This window comes from Carettochelys insculpta, chromosome 1 (genome assembly GCF_033958435.1).
Source record: "Carettochelys insculpta isolate YL-2023 chromosome 1, ASM3395843v1, whole genome shotgun sequence".
NCBI classification, from domain to species: domain Eukaryota; kingdom Metazoa; phylum Chordata; order Testudines; family Carettochelyidae; genus Carettochelys; species Carettochelys insculpta.
In genome coordinates, this window is record NC_134137.1 from 322,276,487 (window position 1) to 322,299,350 (window position 22,864).

General features: G+C 42.6%; 1 protein-coding gene across 6 annotated transcripts in view; it reads right to left on the minus strand.

Moving 5' to 3' along the window:
• The window catches only part of TMEM117 (transmembrane protein 117), a 375,771-nt gene that overhangs the window by 315,624 nt on the left and 37,283 nt on the right, over nt 1-22,864 (minus strand). The gene's annotated exons all lie outside the window — the stretch shown is intronic.

Consider the following 22,864-nt stretch of genomic DNA (forward strand, 5'->3'; position numbering starts at 1 on the left):
AACTATCCTGTACTACATATGCACTTTTACAAAGGACATACTTTAGAATTTTGTGTTCACACATCTCAGATTCCCTACCAAGGGGCTTGTAGATTACATGAACATTTTACAGTATCAGAGTTCCATAATTTTATGATCTGACCAGGGTGCTAAAATTCATAAAACTGCCTCATAAAATGGTTTGGAGTTTAAAAGTTTTCACTACAAGCAGAGTAATTTTTGTCCCCAAAAAAAACACTAAAGTATCATTTCACAAGCAGAGAAAAGAACTGGCAATCTGTGCAAAAACAGAAAAAGATAAAAGCAAAATGGTAATACATATTTAAGAAAGCAAAAAATGGTGTAAAAATGCACTGACGCAAAAGAAGATTTGTTTGCTCTATAATAGGGAGTATAACTAAGCTTAACACCTTGTCAGGCTATCTGGTTGGTAAATGCAGTGAAAACACAAATGGGTATTCTTTTCACAAGAAGTAAAATAAACAATAATTAAACATATGCTGCCAATTAAACCCACATCTTTCTCTACATTTATCACCTTTTTATCCACTAACATTTTTAAATTGCCTGAAGAAATAAGCAATCTCATTGGCTTCAACCTAAGCACATGCTTAAAATGTGTAAATGCCATAATGAATTAGGGCCACAGTGTTCAGTGCCTTAGACTAAAGGCAGGTCTACACTACCCCAGAAGACTGACCCGCTCAGAGTCGATCTTTCCATGTTTGCTATTGTACATCTAATATAGATACACAAAAATCAACCTCTCAGGGGTCACAATCAAACCCTGTACTCCTTGCGAGACGCGAGTAAGGGAGGTTGATGGGAGAAAACTCTCCCGTCAACCTTCCCCAGTATAGACAGCCAAGTTATCCAAGTGCAGATACGCTGAATTTAGCTACGCAAATGCCGTAGCTAGAATTGCTTATCTGCGGTTGACTTTCTTAGCCTAGTGTAGACGTAGCCTGAGGCCTTAAATGGGGAACTCCTAAATTAGAACTTGACCAGGCTAGCACTAGCCAAAAACAACAAACAAATAAAAATGTTCATATAATCCCTCCCCCTCCTCCCCGCAAATACATTTATTTTTAAAGTTTCATTTAGATGGAGACTTTCTGACTAGCAAGGACACACCTACTCTTCAAAATGTACCATGGGATCCTTAATTACCCCAAGTGTTTACCAAACAACACTGTATGGGTCAAAGGATTTGATTTACTACTGTTTTTCTATGTTCTCCTCTCAGAAATGTCGAAGACAGCTATGCTGGGAAATTTTCCCTTTCTTGTAGAGTTCGGCAGGTTGTCGTGCATCCTGTTCTATATCCATACAATGCTAACAGGAGAGATTTTTAGATGCTTTAAACTACTCAAAACCACTACTGTGGCAATAGGCTGGAGGGCTCACAATCCAGTAATGTCCAGGATCACAACTGATTAGCTGCTGAGATGGGACATCCTCACTGACCTGGTGGTTAAGATTCTGCATTTCGTCTCAGGGCAGATGTTCAGTTTCTGATTCTTCACAGATATCCTGTTTCACCTAAGTCAAATTGCTTAATTTCTCCATGACTCAGTTTCCCACCCATAAAATGGGAATAGCAATACTTCCTCTACACATGGGAGCAAGCCTCCCACCCCAGATCCACAGACTTGTTCTACCAAGGCTGTGCTAGCCTTCTGGAGATACACTGCAGCTTGGACTTTGAAGCCTGTGGGCATGGGTGGGAGTCTGAGCTCCAACCCGAGGCACAATGTCAGAGCTACATCCACATAGCTAGTTCAAGGCCTTGTCTCCAAGTATGCGCACCATCAATCTACTTCATCTAGGTAAAATAGCGGAAAGTCAACATATCTACCACAGTGTACATGTGGTAATGTTGACAAGGGCTGCTCTGCCATCAATGCTGACTACTCTTCTCATTTACTTAGCATACCGGTGATGATGAGAGCAAGATTGGAGATCAGTTTATCGTGTCTGCAGTAGACACCATAAATCGATGCCCAGAGGTTTGATCACTGCAATGTTGATCCACCATGTAGTGGAGACAAGCCCTTAGAGTCCTCCTAATACAAGTCTGTGCTCCCAGACTGAGAAGCAAGCTCCCAGGTGCAGTGTAGACATGCTCTCCATGGTACTATAACAGAAAAAGTAAATAATCACAGCAAAGCAGAGCATTCAGTGCTACTAATAGTATAATCATTTTTCATTTCCTAGCCAGAAATACACAATTTTAGTCACTGAATCAGAGGACTAAATGTTCTCTAGAGTATCAGAGCTGTGATTATTTTCACATTAATGTTCTTGCTATTTCATAAATATGGTATTATGAGTTTATTCAGAGTAGGACTGACTTTATTGTCATAGGCATCAGTATTTCTCCAAGATAGTGACACCCTCAAGCTTTACAATTTACACTGAGCTGTAATGACTCCTAGCTTCTATATGGTTCTTCATTTGCAGTGATTGAAGATCAAAGACAGAGTGGGTGTGAGAAAAAGGGAAGGTTCAAAATTGTTTGGGATTCAATGCCTGAGTCCCAGGAAAAACAGAAAGAAAACATCACAGATTTGATTTTAGAAAGGGCTTTGACCAGCACATTACATTTAGCACACTACTAATAACCTGACTACAGATGGACATTTTACTGCTGAAAAAAAAATAAGAGACTTGCTGCTAACCAGTCAAGGATTGTCTGATTAAATATGACAGGTGATGACATCCAGCACATTGCTGGAGGCAGCAATGCCAAATGGACATCTGCTGAAGTATTTAAAATGTTCTCCGTTCTTGCCATTTAGCCACTAAAAATGCTCAGTGAGAATCACCCACATATTTCCAATATTGCATCTTCAAACACGACAGGCTAAATATGAAACTGAGTGCCACAGACTTCCAGAATTGTTCAGGTGGAGCTGCAAGGGCTTACTGACCATTACAATTCATTTCAACCATTGGAAAAAGCCCACTGACTCATTCACCCTATACTCTCTCATCTGTCTTCTGGAGGGTTCGGTACGTGAAACGTTTGCCATGATTTCACACCATATATACAAATAGTCTCGTAAGGCCCTGAAGTAGAACTCCAGGAGGGGTGGGGAATGATAAATGCAAGTAATCAATGTGAAACCCTAGCTCAATTTCATGCTGCGCTACTCTCTACAGTACTCCTGCACAGCAATTTCGCACTAGCAGTGAAATATGAAATTGACCAGGTATGTTAGATTTAACAGCTTGTTTCTAATCAGGGTATATTTTCTGTCTCCACTACCCACATATGCCTGTCCCTGCACCTAAATGTGCACTGATCAATGTGAATGAAGCTGAAAGTATCGGTCTTTATGAGTCAGCACTACTGCTCTCTATAATAGGCATAAAGGGATTTTTGTCTAAGCTCATTAAGATTTTGCGTATAACGACTCTCGGTTTCTAAAATCTTACTTTTGTTATTAGCACCTTGCAGGGAAAATCTGATCCTGTGGTCTGAGCTCAGGAACGTGAAGTGAATCCAAGACTAAGAATACATAGTTTATGGGAAGCTGTAGTATTAATTCAGTTTGGCCATGGCCACACTAGCCCCTCCTTTTGGAAGGGCTATATTAATGTGGCACTTTGGAACATGGAATATGCTAATGAGGCACAACTAGGAATATGCAGCACCTCATTAGCATAAAGGAGGCCACGCGCGCTTCAAAACTGCCAGTTTCTAAATGCATGCCACCCGTGTAGCTGGGGGCCTTTTGAAACAGCCACGAGTTCGATAGCTCCTTCTTCCCATTAGTTTCAAAGCACACACAGATGCCATTATGCTAATGAGATGCTGCATACTCATGGTAGTGCCTCATTAGCATATTCCAAAGTGTCACATTACCATAGCCCTTCCGAAAGGAGGGGCTAGTGTGGCCACAGCCTTTATGTGAAATAGAAGTAACAGTGCTTCCTTGTAAAAAAAAGAGTTCTGCAGATGAAAACCAGTATTTTTGATTGTGGCATTGAGCTATAAAATACTAACTGACAAATGGGCATCTGTGTTTCCTGGAGAATGTCCAGGATAAGAACATGAGAACATTCCATGTTCCTAAAAATAAAATGGGTTTTTATTAAGATAGATGCTGCAACTGCAGCTAGAATTCAAGCACTGTGCAAACAGATTAACTTCCTGAAGTCTGTGTGCCTCCCTTCGTATCTAGGGTGACCTTATCTCCCTATCCTATATACGGGACATGGGGGGCAGCTCCCTGGCTTCAGCTGCCAACGGCTTCCGCCCCGGCTGACCTAAGCCTTGGGGCACTGGGAAGGAGGCAACAGCCTCTCGGGTGGGCTCCTCGGAGAGCCAGGAAAGAAACAGCAGCAGCACCAATGCTCCTCCCAGCTAACCGGAGCCTTGGTGAGCCGTGAAGGAGGCAGCAGCCGCTCTGGTGCTCTTCCTGGCTCCTCCGCAGCCCCAGCATACCTCTCCCTCTGCAGGGCTCCCTGCTGGCTCCCTCTGGTGTGGCTGGAAAGGACATGAGTATGTGCTCTCCATGTGCTCTCCAGCTACTGGGACTGTGCACCAGCAGGGGGCCAAATATGGGGTAATCAGCCCCTTTGTTAAAATCAGTTGGGACGCCTTTCTGGTGCCTGAAATATGGGTCTCTCCCACCAAAAATGGGACAGATGGTCACCCTATCCATGTCCAGGCAGGTTGTGACTCCTTTCAACATTTGTTGTTTTACCTTTTGTGCCAGCATTTGCTGACTTGCTGGGAGCAGTGGTTACTAGCAGGTAGATTCAGAAACATGGCCCTTACCATCAGCACATTGCAGTCCATTAGGCCTCATAGTCTTTCAAGAGGGCTGATTTAAAGTCTTTAAATCAGTCTCCCATTTCTTGTATGTTGTAGCTATTGGCATGGGATGTGCGCCCCCCTATTGCTTGCCTTTGTTCTTTTGACTGGAGTCCTGTTGGGCCTCTGTCTTGCTCAGGTACCTCATTTCTCCGGACTCTCCTACATCAGGCTAGCTAATGACTGAGGGTCTTTCTAAGCCCACATAGTCCTGGCCTTAGCCCAGTACGTCTGCATGTTCTGGCTGTCTGCGGCTACTCCACATTTGTCTTCAATGTAGTCTCTATCATTGTTCTTATTCTGTAGCTATACCATAGGAAGGCAAAGGGGACAGATCATAGAATCATAGAACAGTAGGACTGGAAGGGACCTCGAGAGGCCATCGAGTCCAGCCCCCTGCCCTCATGGCAGGACCAAGCACTTTCTAGACCATCCCTGAAAGCCATCTATCTAACCTCTTCTTAAATAGCTCCAGTGATGGAGATTCTACTGCCTCCCTTGGCAAGTCCTTCCAGTGTTTGATCACCCTGACAGTTAGGAACTCTTTCCTAATGTCCAACCTGAACCTCCCCTGCTGCAATTTAAGTCCATTGCCTCTTGTTCTATCCTCAGAGGCAAGGAAGAACAAGTTCCCTCCCTCTGCCTTATGACACCCTTTTAGATACCTGAAAACTGCTATCATGTCCCCGCTCAATCTTCTCTTTTCCAAACTAAACAAGCCCAATTCTTTCAGCCTTTCTTCATAGGTCATGTTCTCTAGACCTTTGATCATTCTCGTTGCTCTCCTCTGGACCCTCTCCAATTTCTCCACATCCTTCCTGAACTGGACACAATACTCCAGCTGAGGCCTAACAAGCACAGAGTGGAGCAGGAGAATGACTTCTCATGTCTTGTTCACAACACACCTGTTAATGCATCCTAGAATCATGTTTGCTTTTTTTGCAACAGCATCACACTGTTGACTCACATTTAGCTTGTGATCCACTATAACCCATAGATCCCTTTCTGCTGTACTCATTCCTAGGCAGTCCTTTCCCATTCTGTATGTGTGACACTGATTGTTCCTTCCTAAGCAGAGCACTTTCCATTTGTCCTTATTAAACTTCATCCTGTTTACCTCAGCCCATTTCTCCAGTTTATCCAGATCCTTTTGAATTATGACCCTATCCTCCAAAGAAGTTGCAACCCCTCCCGGCTTGGTATCATCTGCAAACTTACTAAGTGTACTTTCTATGTCAATATCTAAATCGTTAATGAAGATATTGAACAGAACCGGTCCTAAAACAGACCCCTGCGGAACCCCACTAGTTGTACTTTTCCAGCAGGATTGAAAACCATTAATAACTACTCTCTGGGTACGGTTATCCAGCCAGTTGTTCACCCACCTTATAGTAGCCCCTGGGACACAGAGCTCTATGCCACAGTTACCATTGCATCAATGGTGGCCAGATCCCTGGGCCTTTTAAATTGCCACTGGAGCCCAGGTAGCAATGAAGGCTGGGTGGGGGAGGTGCTGAGAGCTGGCTGCTCCTAGCTCCGCCACTTCTGCCTGAAGCACCACCCTTTCCAGAGGGCCTGGAGACATGCCTCCCATGTACACATTGCCCAGGGCCTGGCAAATTCTGTTGCCAGCACTGCCTGTGCCCAGAGTTTTGCCTTGTTCTATTGCTATGTGTGGCTATTAGGTGGTTGGATCCAGGCTTGCTCATCTGTTTGTAGTGGGATCTGGTTCCTGGCCTTGTTGTAATAAGCTGCCCATCTAGGAAGACTTTTTCATAACTGCTTATGTGTGCGGCCCATCATTCTTCTGCTAGCCCCTGAGAGGTCTCACAGGACAGATGCTTGGGTCTCCAGACCATCAGCCCTCTAGCTAGTATGTGGGAGGACGTATTGCTCGTGGTCCAACACTAAGAGGTACAGGTTCCTTCCTATCTCTTTTGTCTTTGCTGCCTTTACTGACAACTCTGCCTTACTTTTACTTTGTGGTTACCTAGAGAAAAAACTCCTCGTGCTCAAATTATCCTTTGGTGCTAAATCACATGCATAATGCTGCAGAGTACTGGGGCCCATTATTTGAGCTTTAGAGTACAATATGTCAGGTATGCTCAAAAAGCACCTTTAATTTCCTGATCACAGTTCTTGCCAAAGCACCTGGCCAATAGCCTGTGGCATGAGTAATCTATTGTCTTTGGTAGTTGCTATCATTAAAAGTAAACAAGTCTGTTACCAACCTTTTCTCAGAGTCAGGCTGGGATCTCACAGAACTATAGACTCTCGTTCTTTTGTTGATCTCTAAACTTTTTTGCACATCTCATACTGTTCCATGGACATTTTTCATTGGGCATTCATGCTTGGTCAGGATACACTCCCTTACTCATCCCAGGCATGCTTCTATACCAAGGTGTGAAGAATGTATCTATGATGTCAGCTCTTATATCAGATTGGATTACTGCTCAGTCCTTTTTAAACCAAAACCTGTTTTGTACAGACAGCTCATCCCTAGCCTGATACTAAGGAGTAAACTACTTTGGCACTTGCTCCTTGAGATCTGTCTTGGAGTTTGAATCATTTTGCTGATTGCAACACTCCATCTCCTTGGGTGCTTTGTTGGATTCTCTGGAATTTGCCACTGGAGAGGCATGGTGAATAATCTATTCCGGAGAGCTATTTGTGTTGTGATCTGGAATCTGTGCCCTGTTCAATGTAGGTACAACCAATGTTGACTTTCCTGGTAATATATTATTCTCACCCTCATACCACTGGAAACTAAACGTGTTGTAGTGACTTGGATGCATTTGGCAGTGGCTTCTTCACAATGGATTCTCATGGCTTGTAATCAGACTGCCTGTCCACTGCCCAAAAGGTGACCTGAGGGAATTATACCATTTGAAAAAAGCACAGTAAGGAGAAACTCTTCTTCCCCTGTACATCATCTACAGTAACTGAAGCATATTTTCATGGTTTTATTTGTTTCTGGAGCTTACAAAGAACTGTCCAGCTTTCAAGAAAAAAGTGGGTGGATGCAGAACAAAGTAAGGTAGTAGAAACATATCTGCTCTTACTGAAAGGAGGAGCCTAATGGAAAGAGACATCTTTTGTGCAGTTTGGGAACTGCTCAAAAAACTAATCCACAGTATATGGAATATTACTAAATCCACAGATTATGAACAATATTTGCAAAATTCTACTGCACTTTGAGAAGGATCCAGGTTAGTGGAAGATTAATATATGGTTTAGAATACAGAATCCTGTACCACAGATAATTTCAGCATTTTCAAACAAGGTAAGGGAAAGATTTACTACATACTCATTCGCTTTCTAGTCTTCTAAAAAGTGCCTTCTTTTTTCTTATTTTATAGAAATGCATCTATCACATTGATTAATACACACAGAGATACACAAATGCATATAGCTATTTTAATGAAGTAATGCTTGCTTCATTTTGGCAAATTCTTAAATATCTAACTACTGTAGCTTACTTCTGCTATATCAGATTTGATTTACTTTAACACATTGCATAACTTCATTGCTTGGTGAAAAAAATATTTTATATTTTGTATTAGCAGCTAATATGTTAAAAAAAACCACCTACACACAAAAGATTAAGGTATACCAACATACGCTCATTTAATAGCCTAGGAATAGTTTTATATTATGCTTTGTTCAATTCATACTAACAGACATAAATCCTGAAAATATAATATGCTGAATGCAACTGACCTTGAAATATGAAATGTTAAACTTTAACAGTTCATTATATTGCATTATCACATCTCAGTTCAGCAAACAATATACCAAATAATTAATAACCAAAAGGCAAGATGTTAGCTTCAACACAAATTGCAAACTAAGTTAGATAATACTATAGATTTATTTTAAAAACTCTTTTAATATATCTCTTTTGATTAGTTCTGTAAAGCTCTTCAGAACATTAGTTTTATAAGCCTGTTTAGAACTAATAAAATACAGAATTGAGTGCATGTGCAATTAATGGGACTACATTACATGGTACCCAGACATTAATACAGAAAGACAACAAAGGAACACCACAAGACAACAACATAAACTACTAATCCAACCTAAATAGCACCAGGTAGGTTGAAGTACAGCTGTGAATAGCCAGGTAGCACCACAGGGATCAAACAAGGGAAAGAAAGCAATTCACTTAAAATTCCAGTATTTGTTCAGCATTCCAGCAGGCAGGAGAGGAAAATGGACCGACAGAGATTGGGTGTTCAGGAACTAAGTTATAGAAGTAGCATGGGACGTAATGTCTTTCCGTATTGGGATTTAATCTTCCAATAATATAGAACCAAATTAATCCCTAGTATAACTCCACTGAAATCAATAGTGTTACAAGAGGAAAGAGCATTTATACATTGGTCTGAATCTAGTGGAAGACAATCCTTGCCTAATATTTTGTTTGATGCTGTACGAAGGATTGTTTTAATAAACTGTAATCACAAATTAATTGTGGCGAGGTCAGGCCCTTTTCAGTGCTGTACGCTGGTCTTCCGCTCTCAAAAGAAGTTTAATAAATAATTTTTGTAGAAACGCTGAAATCAACTGAGCCCAGCAGTTTGGAGGCCAATGCAGATCTAGCAGCCAAAGGCAATTGAGTTATCTCGCCATCCACTGCTTACTAGGATCTGTAAGTCCTGAGAGATACTTCCTTAAGAGAAAGAAGTAGAGCCCTAAGGCGCTGGAGGCAAGCCAAGAGGTGAATTAGCAAATCTGTTACAAGCAATATAACTCAAACTACAATGCACGTAAGGCAATTTACACCAGGCGAAGACCAGGACTTTTATGTTCTATATCAGTGTTTCTCTTCCAGGGCACATGTACCCATGGGCATCCAACAAGGTCTTCCAGGGGTACATCAACTCATCTAGATATTTGCCTAGTTTTACAACAGGCTACATAAAAAGCACTAGTAAAGTCAGTACAATCTAAAAGTTCATTCAGACAATGGCTTGTTTCTCCTGCTTCACATTCCTTATGCTGCAACATAAGTACAACATTTCTATTCTGATTCATTTATTTGATAATAAGATAATAGAAAGGCAACAAGCTTTCAGTAGTAGTCCTCTGTGATACTTACAAACACATGGAAAAGTAAGTAGTTTTTAAGTGAGGTGTAACTTGGTGGGACACAAAACAAATCTGACTCCTGAAAAGGGTACAGTAATCTGGAAAGGTTGAATGGCACTTATTTCAAGACCTCAGATTACCTTAGGAGCATGTTTCTCAAAGAGTGGTACACATACCCTTAGGGGTCTGCAAGACAAGTCTGGGGTGTACTTAATTTTTTTTTTTTAAAAAAGGGTACTTATAAAAAAGGTTGAGAAACTCTGTTCTATAAAATTGATAGTTCAATCCTATCTGGTTTCTTCTAGAAACAGAAGCCACCTTGGCTCCTATAACATCATGAAGCTATTTATAGCCAGGGAGGGGAGCTGCCAAAGTTTTATCCAATATTTCTTTCTGACTGTAAAGAAAAGACAGAATGCCAATGAAAAGATGTGGAATTTAATCTAATAAGATGGATCACATTTCTAAAACCTAAAATGTTTCTATGCTGTTTAGAGCTGTGGCACACCATCAAACAATGCACAAATAAAGTCTGCTCACCTAATAAATTATTTTGTTAGACTTTAAAGTGCTAGTTGACTGCTTTTCTGTTTTGCTCTGTACCTATTAGACACTGTACAAAACTTGCAGCCCATGTGGATAGGTTAAAGTAGCTTTAAAATCCCCTTGGCATTTTCCCAAGTTAGGGATGTGGCAGAGGTCAATGTGGTCACTGGGTGCTAACAGGGTATTCTGATAACCACTCTAACTTCAAATCATTAGTATTTACCTTATTATGGATGCTCCACCATTAGATTTATCATTTCCATCTACCCATTCTTCCTAGCCATCTCCATCAAAGACTGACTACGATCAACTGAAAAAATACATTCGGTGACTCCAGAATATTTCTTAGCCCAAGAATTCAAGAAGGACTAGGAATTAACAGCATATGCCACTGCTCACTAGCCACAGGAGGATATTTTCATTATATTTTGTTATTGCAACTCAATTCACCAAATAACAACTACTGAATGATTAATAGCCAAAAAGGGTAGAAAGGTAAAGTGAATAAACATTGCAAACTAAGTTTGATAATACATTTACATCAAAATTCTTCCTAATATGTTTTCATTCTTCTGTTGTTCATTGTTTCAGTCACTGCACTAACAATTTCCTTTCCTTATGTCACTGTAAGGGTTTTTTATGGATTAACAATATATGAGCTCAACCGTGAAGACTGCAATCTTTGGGGACAAAATTCTCATAACTCACAAGTGCAATGTCACAGCCTAAATTCTGAAATGGATCTAAACAAATCCACTGGGTTATGTTACTCTGGTGGTATTGGCTGGAAGAGCAGTAAAGAACCATTTCAGTGCCTAAGGACAGGATGGCAGTGTGGGACAAAAAGAACTCCACAGTGGTTTGAGGCAGATAGATGCAGAGGCTGGCAGGGAGTTAGAGAAAGTGGGCATCAAAGAGGTAAAATGAACAGGCAAGAGCATTCTGGACAGGTAATGTATCCAAAACTGCAAGGAACTTTTTAGATAAGATTACAGGAAATATTGCAGATGATGTGACTGTAAATTCCATGTAACATCTCTCTTCTCTCACACTTGTTATCACTAGAAATTTTGGATAAATTTATGGTATGGTACAATAACCATTATTTGGCACCCATAAGGTCTTTGGGGGCAAAAATGACTTCTTAAATGTTTTTTTTTTACAATTGATAATAAAATATGGCCCTAATCCAGACTGAGCTTTAAGCAATATTGTAACAAATAATAATTAAGGACAATAATTTCACAGGCAATCACAGCTATTTTAATATTTCAAATACAGGTATCATTATTTAGCTATCATGAGTAAGCATATTACCACTGTGCGTTTATTAAGTAAAACTTCATATCCAACTATGAGAAAGCCACAGTCAAAATGGTCTTGCTCAACTGCAAGACAGAAGCAAGGAAATCCAGGCTCTTTCCAAACTTTACCAAAAGTTTCTATGTAATTTTGGACCCTAGTTCCCAAGCTGTTGAGTGTCTCAACTGGCACATTTGAACACCCTCAAATTCCCATATGAAGCTGAGTCCACACTCACTGCAGAAGATCAAATGCTTAGGTTTGATCTTCCAGGGTTGTCATTTCGCACATGCGCAAAACAGTGTGTGCCAGGGTCAATGTTAACCCCAGAACCCCTTGTGAGCTGGCAAGGACTAAAGAATGCTGATGGGAGGAGCGCTCCCGTAGGTATTCTGCAGTGGAGACAGGAACAAATACTGACAGCTTCAAAATCAATTTTTGGTATGCAATTGGTGCACCTAAAATTGCATAGCTGCCGTCAATATTCCAGGTAAGTGTAGACCCAGCCTAAGTCAATTGTCCCCAGAAGAGGCTAAGTGCCCTTACCACCTTACTGCATCAAGATCTTAATCTGAGCTTCGGTTTCTCCATCTAATAAAGTGCATATACGAATACTTTCTTACTTTGCAGGTCCGTGACCCATGATGAAAAAGACACCATATCTACAACATCACTTGATGATTTTCAGGCAATCCATACTATGTTGGAAAACAATGCATTCTTTCACACAAGGTATCGGTATGTGTGCTTTATTCTGTGTAAAAGCTCCTAAATATTCCCTAAGCAGAAGAAATAAATTACGTCTACACTAGAGAGTTTCATCGACAAAACCAGGGCTTTGTTGACAAAACTCATGGAACACTTACACACAAAATGCATTTTGTCAACAGCATCAGCAAAACTCAGCACTTCTGCCAACAGTGTTCTGCCTCTCCGTGATGAGGAATAACACATTTGTCAACAGTTCCTCTCGACAAAAAAGCTGTGTAGATGCTCCGGTGCGGGGCGGGGAGAGGACCTTCTGCTGACAGACAGAGCTTCTGGTTCACTGGACAGCCCTGTTTGCTGAGCTTCCAGTTGGCCGTTCTGTCAAGAAAGCAGATTGCTCTTTTGATCCACTTGGGTGCATGGATGTGATCTGTCGACGGAAGTTTCGCTGCAAGATCTTTTCCAAAAGTAACTTCTGTCAACAGACTGCCATAGCGTAGAGGTAGTCACAGAGAGCATTTCCACTGGAGTGCCTCAGCACTGCTAAGACGCTTTGCCCTGGGCGGACTTTTCTCCCTTGGGAGCTGCTGCCATTAATTTGACAGAGATGTGACACACATAACCAGCTAGACTTAACCCTGATCCAGCCTGGCAAAATGTCCAAATGCTAATCAGTTATTTGTTGGGAATGCCAAATTCTTAGAAAAAATAAAATTAAAAAGCAAGCTAAGCTAAAGCAGAGTAGGATTTCACTCCAATGCTCAAAATAACTGAAAAGGCTACATCTAAAGCTATTAACAGAACCTCAGATCAAAGGAATAGAACTTCGGATCAAAAAAACATACACACACACACACACACACGTACATATATTCTTCAGGTACTGACGGTGAGCTATTACAGACTCGCCTGTGGTTTCTGAATTACTTTTATGGATTAAAACAAGCTGAATTGTACTCAGAGTTCTGAATTGCAAAATCAATAGATTTAATTCATGTCTTCTTTTAAAAGCTTTTGTTCTTCCTTTTCCCTTTAGGCAGAGACCATGGAAAGATGCTAAATGCTACATGCGTTACTTTCTTCTGCAACACCAATAGTAGACTGGAGTGGTACTGTTATTTTCTGATTATGATTTGCCTTTTTACTTTATTAGTGGGATTTCTGGGAAACATATTTGCAATAATACATTATACATACAGCATAAAGTCATGGACTAGTAGCACTGTATTTCTGTTCAATCTGACACTGTGTGACTTTACCTGGATTCTTATGGTTCCTTTTTCAGTTTACTATGACGTCCAAAAGCTAGCCCTATACTCCAGTCAGATGTTTTGCCAATTCAAGAGAATATTCTTCAATATTAATATTTACGGAAGTATCTATTTTCTGACAATCATCAGCTTTGACCGGTATGTAGGTGCTGTCCATCCTATCAGTTCATTAAAGTGGTGGGGTAAAGATAAGGCTATACTTTGTACCACTGTAATATGGATCTTCATTTTCATTGAATCAATTCCCGATTTTTACTATACATTTGCAGTTGGAAAAGGAAATGACACTGTAGCTTGTCTTCAATACATTGGAGAACCTCTACACTTCACAGTACCTTTCATAGTCTCCAGAGTTGTATTTGGATTCCTAATTCCAGCCACAGTCATATTTACATGCTACATGTTGACTCTAAAGGCATTACGACAACTGAAGAAGCGTCAACTGAGAAGAAATAGACTTACTAAGCCTCTGCGATTGGTTTTTGTGGCAATGATTGTTTTTGCTATTGCATTCATTCCCTATCATGCAATGATGATTGCAATATTAATTTACAGATTGAATTATCAACTAAACACCAATATTATAAGCACAATATTTACCATTTATGAACTCACGGAAATCATCTGCAGTATTAGCAGTTGCTTAGACCCTGTCATTTTTATACTGGTAAATAAGAATTTCCATCAAAGATTTCAAACAATAAAATGCCCTGTTAAGCCTGGGTGTCACTGCTGCCATTCACGGAGAGTCAGGGATATTACTGTGGTCCAGCAGAGAATGCTGAATTAAATTGCAACCCACCAAACATCCCCATCTGCCTCTCAAAAGCCAGCTAAGTTCACTGTCATGAACTCTTACTTCTTTTCAGCATGGTTGCAACCATGTCTTGAAATCATTTGGGAAATAAGAATTGCCGGATGCATCTACTGAAAAAGCAGGACAGGGCTTCTCTCCTTCCCCTGCTCCCTGCCTTTTTTTTTTTTTTTGGCCATACCACTGACAGTTTAAAATGTCCTTATCGGTGTGTACACACATACAAACTCTCTCTCTCTCACTCTCATGCATTCGCTCTGTTGTGCATAGTATTTAGTGTAACCCAAATAAACCAGAAAGGAACCGAACCAGCAGCATATTCATTGTGAGACAAAATCGCTCCTGCACAGACACACAGCAGAAGGCTGATGTCCTTTAAGGACTGAAGTCCTGCAATGGTACAAGCACTCATGCCTTATTTGCATGAGAGTTCACTTGACACTACAAGGGGAATGTAAAACTACAGGTTGAACGTCTCTAATCCAGCACCCTCGGGATCTGATCAATGCAAAATAAGCTTACCAGACCACAGGAGGTCAATACTGTATAGCACATTACCAGCACTTCCACTGCTTATTGGGCTCTTAGAAGACATTTAAGGGTACATTTCAGCTAAATAACAGCACAGAACACTGAGAGCCAGGACTGGGGGCTGGAAACAAACTTTATGGGACCACAAGAAACTTGGCCACACCCATGATAAGTGACCATCCAGCTAACTAAAATCATACCGGATTGCACATGTTGCCAGACGAGACAGTTCCAGATAAGAGAGATTCAACCTGTACCTGCAAAGTGAGCATGCTGGGCCTCAAATGAGCACATGCTTAAGTCCTTCCCTATAGAGAAAAGCATTACATGTGAACTGTTGCTAAAACAGGGCTCTAGAGTGAGATTTTCAAAGGAGCCTAATGGGGTTAGGCACCCACCTATCACTGAACTCACTGTTCAAAAAATCAAAACCTGATGCTAAAAAGGCTCAAAAAAGCAAGTTCAAAACTTCATCTCCAAACTAAAAATACAGATGCAGCATCATAATTACAACAGGAAAATGTGTAATCAATGACCGAGTAACTAATTTTAAAATATGAGAGGTAGCCGATTTAGTGTGTATCTTCAAAAACAACAAGAAGTCTTGTGGCACCTTATAGACTAACAGATATTTTGGAGCATAAACTTTCATGGGCAAAGACCCGCTTCATCAGATGCAGGAGTGGGGGAACATTTCAGAGGAGGATTTAAAGAGGGAGTCTCAGTAAAGGGGAGGGCCAGAGCTGACAAGGTCTATTTAGTCAGGGTGGATGTGGCCTGTTATTGGCAGTTCGTGTGGAACTGTGAACATCAAGAGAGGAGAAATCAAGTCAGTTCAGTCAGGAGGGATTTGGCCCATGGTCAGTTGCTAATGTGGAGGTGTGAACATCAAGAGCGGAAAAACTGCTTTTGTAATAGGCCAGCCACTCCCAGCCTCTGTTCAATCCTTGGTTGATGGAGTCAAATTTGCAAATGAATCGCAGCTCAGAAATTTCTCTTTGCAGTTTATTTTTGAAGGTTTTTTTGTTGTAGGACTGCTACTTTTAAATCTGTTACTGAGTGTCCAGGGAGACTGAAGTGTTCAAATACAGGTTTTTGTATCTTACAATTCCTCATGTCTGATTTATGTCCAGTTTGGCCAATGTAAATTGCAGTGGGGCATTGCTGGCACATGATGGCATATATTATATTAGTAGACGTGCAGGTGAAAGAGCCCCTGATGGTGTGGTTGATGTTAGGTCCTGTGATGACATTGCTGGTGTAAACATGTGAGCAGAGTTGGCAGCGAGGTTTGTTGCAGGGATTGGTTCCAGATTTGGAGTTACTGTGTTGTGGTCTGTAGTTGGCTCCATCAACTAAAATTTGACTCCATCAACCAAGGATTGAACACAGACTGGGAGTGGCTGGCCTATTACAAAAGCAGTTTCTCCACTCCTGATGTTCACACCTCCACATTAGCATCTGACAATGGGCCACATCCCCCCTGACTGAACTGACTTGATTTCTCCTCTCTTGATGTTCACAACGCCACATTAACTGCCCATAATGAGCCATTTCCACCCTGACTGAATAGACCTTGTAAGCTCTGGCCCTCTCCTTTACTGAGACTTCCTCTTTAAATCCTCCTCTCGAATACCCACCATGCAGGCATCCAATGAAGCGGGTCTTTGCCCATGAAAGCTTATGTTCCAAAATATCTGTTAGTCTACAAGGTGCCACAGGACTTCTTGTTAACTTTAAAATGTTCTCCAACATGTTTCGGAACACTGCACACCGACAAAATCCATTCATGTTTTTGAGGTAATATTTTAACAGCTCTCACACAATAATGTGCTAATTATTAAAGCAGCTATGTCAATAAACATATTAAATCATTTCCCAGGAGCCTTGTGGATAATCTATTCTTGTATTTGTATAGTTCAGTCATTGTTTTGTTTTTATAGTTCGAACATGACCTGATATAAAATTAATTCCATGTTGTCTTTATCTAGTCCACTGGAATTTTTTTTATGTTGTCACTAGCTATTTTAGAAAGCAAAATAAAGAACTATGACTAAAGCATCTAAAGTACTAAAGTGTTAAATGGATACAAATTGAAATATCAGATTTATGTTAAAATATGTATATATCCCTATGGGGAGACAAGATCCTCCTTTTTCTCCAAATACTTCTTGACCCTAAATGTTCTTTTATTTTATTGGGGAAAAAAAAATCTACATTTTGGGTTTGTCATATCCACTGACTGTCCAGTGCAAAGTGGATGAAGCTGTTAACAATGCATTGTGTAAGCCCTCTCTAATGAATCACTGGACAATACATGTATATACATCCAAAGTACGTGGAAGTAATATTCATGGGTCGTATTCTGACACCATTTACGGAGGAAAGTGCATTTCATCATGAGAGTGGACACAAGAATCTGGTCCCACATGAAGAACTACAAGGACATAGGGAGAATGAATATGTCTGTGTATCTCTGACTGCTTTTCCAGTCCTTTGCACATTGAGCCTTCTGCAGAATCACCCTATTGAACAGCTTCAAAGGGCTACCATTTTTTTTTAAACTGACCCCCCCACACACACACACCCCCAAGCACATCTCCGCTTCCCAGTGTAATACTGTCCTCAAAAAAGTTAACCTCAATGAATGCAGAATGGGCCAGATTCAGTATGGGACCAGCAAATGCTTTCCTAGATGTATGCCTCGTGTAAAATCCAGCATCTCCTGGCTCTGCAGCATTGCCAGCTTTCTAATCACATAAAACCAAACACGCCTGCCCCCTCCCTGCCTCCCTCCCCCACTTCTTCAAGGCACCACCGCTTCTCTGAGGCCCTGCCCACTGCTCTCTCCCTCACCATCCTCCGCCACTTGCTTTCCCTCCAATCTCATTCACTTTCACTGGGGTGGGGCAGGAGGCTGGTGTGGAGGGGCTAGAGATTTTTGAATCCCCGCTTGACAAAGTCCTGGCTGAGATGACTTAGTTGGGGTTGATCCTTCTTTGGGAAAGGGGCTGGATTTGATGACCTCCTGAGGTTCTTTCCAGCCCTATGATTCTATGATTCTGGCTAGGCAAGGTGGGCTCTGGTGTAGATCCAGGGATGAGGTGTTAGGGTGACAGGAGAGGGCTCTGGGCTGGATCAGGGGGCTGGTGTTTGTGGGGCAGAGAGAGAGAGAATCCAGGCCAGGGCAGGCAGGTGTGCGGGTCCAGGTATCACTCACCATGGACCCCAGACAACGGCTGCCAAGTCCCTGAAGTCCCTAGGTGCACAGTGGATAGCCTGGGAGGCTCCAGCTGCTACCTGTTTGCCCACAGGAATTCCCCTGCAACTCCCATTAGCAGAGAACTCTGACCAATCAAAGCTGTGGGGGTGATACCTGCTGGTACCACAGCAGTGGCTGGAGCCTCCCTGGTCAACCCTGGGCCTACGGGCTGCAGCAGCCTGCAGCTGCTTCCGGGAGCTGAGCGGAGCCAGGACAGGAGGAAGACTGATTTAGTCCCAGGACTGCTTCTGCACCACCAGCTGGACTTCTAATAGCTTGGTCAACACCACCACTAAGGGCCATTTACGAGTGGGCATTCCAGCTGAAAAACAGACAGCTGCAAACCTATAGCCTTGCAGAGCTAGAAAGGGTAGCTTCATGCCATTGGGAGGAAAGAAAGGTCTAGCTCAAATCCAGCAGGAAAGTGCCTTACATTTGCAAGATTTTTACAGAAAATATTACATATATTTTACATCAGTTTATATATTCTCCATCTGAGCCCTGTGCTGATGAACGCAAGGAGGGCAGCTGGCTTTCTATTTAGATGAGTGTTCATAGTATTATTGCCCATTCAATAGAAAGCTTTTGTTGTTATGAAAGAAGCACTCTACTCCAAGAAGGAATCATGTGAACCGCACCTGAAGGCACTTTTTGGGTTTGGAAACAAGACTGAAATTGTTTCTTCTTACACTGCCAGTCTTTATAAGACCTGAGAATTCAGCATCTGATCACAAGAGAGCCAAGAGTTGGATACTGTATTATTACAAGTTCCACCTGAGGTTGAACTGAAGACAGAGAGCGAGCTTCAAATAGTTCTGTAGGTACCCCAACAGCAAGTGGTATGCAATACAGTACTTAATTTGAAGCATTGCTAAAGTGGATTGCCAAGATTCTCTAGCACAGGGGTGAGCAAACTTTTAAAATCAGGCTTCACTTTTTGTCCCTGCTATTTGCAGGGCTCCATGACCTGTCTAGTGTAATCCACACTGACAGAAATTTCAGTTATGTGTATATGGAAAAAAAAAAAAACTTATGGAACGTGTAAGAAAATAAGTATGTAAAATGTAAAAACTGTATTAACCGGAATATAAATGTGAAGACACATACATATAAACAGTGACAAATTCCAACATTTTTAATGAGAGGGATGAGCCTGAGACCCAGAAGCTGATTGTGCTGTGCTCCCTAATGAAATTTCTCTCTCTCTCACACACACACACACACACACACACACACACACACACACACACACACACACACACACACACACACCCCCCAAGGGGGCCTGCCCCCACTTTGCACACCCCTGCATCTATGCTTTTGATGTTTAAAGCACATGTTAAAAAAACGAATTAAGATTTTTCAAGGACAACAGTGCAGAAATGGTTTGGTCAGCAGACCGTATGACTTTACGGACAGCTAGCAAAGAGCAATGATTGCCACTATCACACTGATATCCAGTGTTCAGAAAGTAAATGTAGGTAATTGGTCGCAATGACCCTTATGCTATGTGTGTGCTGTGCTATGCAGGGCAGACTCCTACGCAGTGAAGACATGCAAAGATGGAAGGGGGCAAAATGAGATAGCCCTCCTCTCATCCACAGCTACCTTTGCTCCCTCCGCAAACAGTTACATGGCCAAAGGCGATGCAGCAAGGTGAGAGGGAAGAACCTTGCCCACGGTGGGGGTAGGGATTTCACACTGCAATCATTTCATAGAGCAGGGGTGAGGAGCCTTTTTTGAGTTGGGGTCCACTGACCCACAGACAAATTAGTCAGGGGTCACACAAGTGAGAAGGTAAAAAAAAGCTTCGCTGATGTGATCCCCGGCTGAAAAACATAAAAGGAGACACTTCCCTTGTTCCCCTCACTCACCAGCCCCAGAGCCAGGCTGGTACATTTTCTGGGCCCCTCCAGGCTCTGAGGCGGGTATGTGTGAGGGGAATGAGGGTTTCAGAGAGAGAGAGAGTGGGGGCTGCCAGGAAGTGAACTTGGGTGTAGAGTCTGGGTGGGAGGGAGGATTCAGGAGGGGGCTAGGAGTGGGTGATCTGGGTGGAGGTAGGATGGAGGAGTGGCCTGCAGGTGGGGGGTACAGGAGCAGGATGGGGGTGGGGGTATGACCAGGAGAGGGGTGGGGATGGGCAGGAGGGGGTGCAGGAGCAGGCTCGGAGAGTGGGGTCTGAGTGGGGAAAAAGGTGCAGGAGGGTTTTGGATGCAGGATCCAGAAAGGAGGGCTCAGGGTGAGGGTGGGTAGTCAGGGTGGGAGGGAGGGTGCAGGAGCAGTCGAGGGGCACAGGGTCTGGGTAACAGGAGTGCAGTTTACCTGGGCAGCACATCCAGATGCACATGGCTCTGTGCCCCCTTTCCCCGCTCCCAGGCACCACCCTCTGCTGTTCTGATTGACTGGAATTCTGGCCATTCAGAGCAGTGGGATAAAGCCTCTGAGCAGCATTGCCACTCCACCCCCCTCTCCCCGCAGCCAGGGGAATGGCAGAGAGCGATAGCAGTGCCAGGTGGAGCTGCTTCCTGCTTCCTCCGTCCCTCACCCTGCCAGAACCAGTGGGCTGGATCCAGCCCCAGCTTGTCTGATACTGCCCATGAAGCTCGGGGCTCCCCACCCACACCTCACTGCAGTCTACAAGTTGGGGAGGGGAGCCCTGAGCCTCAGGGTCCAAACCTAGGCAAGCTGCAGTCCAGATCCAGACAATTAGGACAGTAGCAATTCCCACTGCTCCCTCAGTAAGTACTCCAGAGCGTGAGAATGCTGCTGTGCCCAACAGCTGGCGCTGCAAGGCTCCAAGGCCTGCTGCACGCTCCTCCCGGGGGAGGTCTGGGAGAACAGGTTGGTGAGGTGCACAAAAAATGAGCCTTTTGGTTCAAGGCCCACAAAGTCGGAGGTCCAGATCCCCAGTTCATGGCTACCTACACGGACCCTCCTCTCATCTATTTCATACTTTTGGGGGTCCTGCACACCCGATAGCAGAATATTTGGCTTTCACAGAATTCGGGAAGCCACAGAGTTTCCGTACTAATGTGTTCTGCTCCACACACCTGGGCAAAGAAAAGGAAAATGTGGGCCACGGTCTGAGAAAGTATGATCTGGTCTACAGGTCTGTTTCCACAACCCGACACAGGACCAGGAGAGGACTTAAACCCCCCTGCTCACTGGCCAACAGCTGAGAAACCAGGGGGCTGCTGTAGCTCATTTCTGGTACTGTAAGGATACAGCTTTTTTCTGCAGACATGCTGAAAGGCCTGTAGCCATACTGAGAAACCTAAGGCAGGGGTCAGCAACCACAACAGCAAGAAGAGCTATTTTTTCCCAAATCTAAATAAAAAAAATAATTGAAGAGCTGCACTGAATGTGAATACAAGACCGTCCCTAATAATAGCAAACCACACTTTTCATGACCCCTGTTTTAAAAACAGCGCACACACAATGATTTGTAATGCGATACATGTTTATTGAGGGACATTCACAAACTTTACACATATCCTGTTTCCTCACACTTTACATGTGTGTTTATACCACTGTCTTCTTGACTTTCACTCCCAAACCCACGTTAATTAAGCCAATTTTATTTCACATTTAATTTCAGTTTTCTTTCTTAAAATGGTTGTTGCCCTTCACAGATGGAATGCCGCAAGCTTCTTTTGCCTTTTCAAAATCAAGACTTTATTACCCACATGATCAAAACATAGACACAGTATCATATCCCCCAATGCATTGCACATATTAAAGGGGGAGTTATCCAACATTTCAAGATCACACATCATTTGCTGTTTAGATACGAGTTCGTTGTTGGGCTTTTAGACATTCACCATTTATTGAAAATAAACAGGAGGGTTTATTTTTTTTTTACTTCAAAATTCTACATCAGGAGCCACAAAGAAGTCCTTAACGAGCCCCATGCGGCTCCAGACCCGCAGATGGCAGACCCCTGGCCTAAGGCCTGTATTGGCAGTGAAAGAGCAGCGGCCAATAGCTGTAAGGCAGGGAGTCACAGCCTCACGTGCCATCTAACTTGCATTAAAATATTGTTAAGAAGGAAACATTGGCCCAATAGCACCCACAGTCACCAGATAAAAAACAGATCTCAAAATGATTAAAGAAAACTTAGTTCAAGAGCATCTCACCTAGCAAGAAACTCCTCATCAATAGTTGGACTGTGGAATCCTCATTCTGTGACTATGGTCTTCATTTTCGTATGGTTTATATGATCTCTGCCTGGTTTTTAATTGTTTCTGTCTGCTGTATAATTAATTTTGCTAAGTGTACACCAATTAAAGTGGTGGGGTCTGACTGGCTAGGTAAGTCTGTTGCAGTATGCTAGGACTGGTCATTAAAATGTTAGCAAAATAGCTGGTTAAGATATAGCTAAGGTTTCACTATAAGACGGAGACCAGCAGGGAAAAGGCAGGAAAAGAAAGGAAGGAAGATCTGGCAGAAGAACTCACCTCCAGGGCATAGCCTAAGACCAGAGCTGCCAAGAATCCTCTGCATGACCATCATGT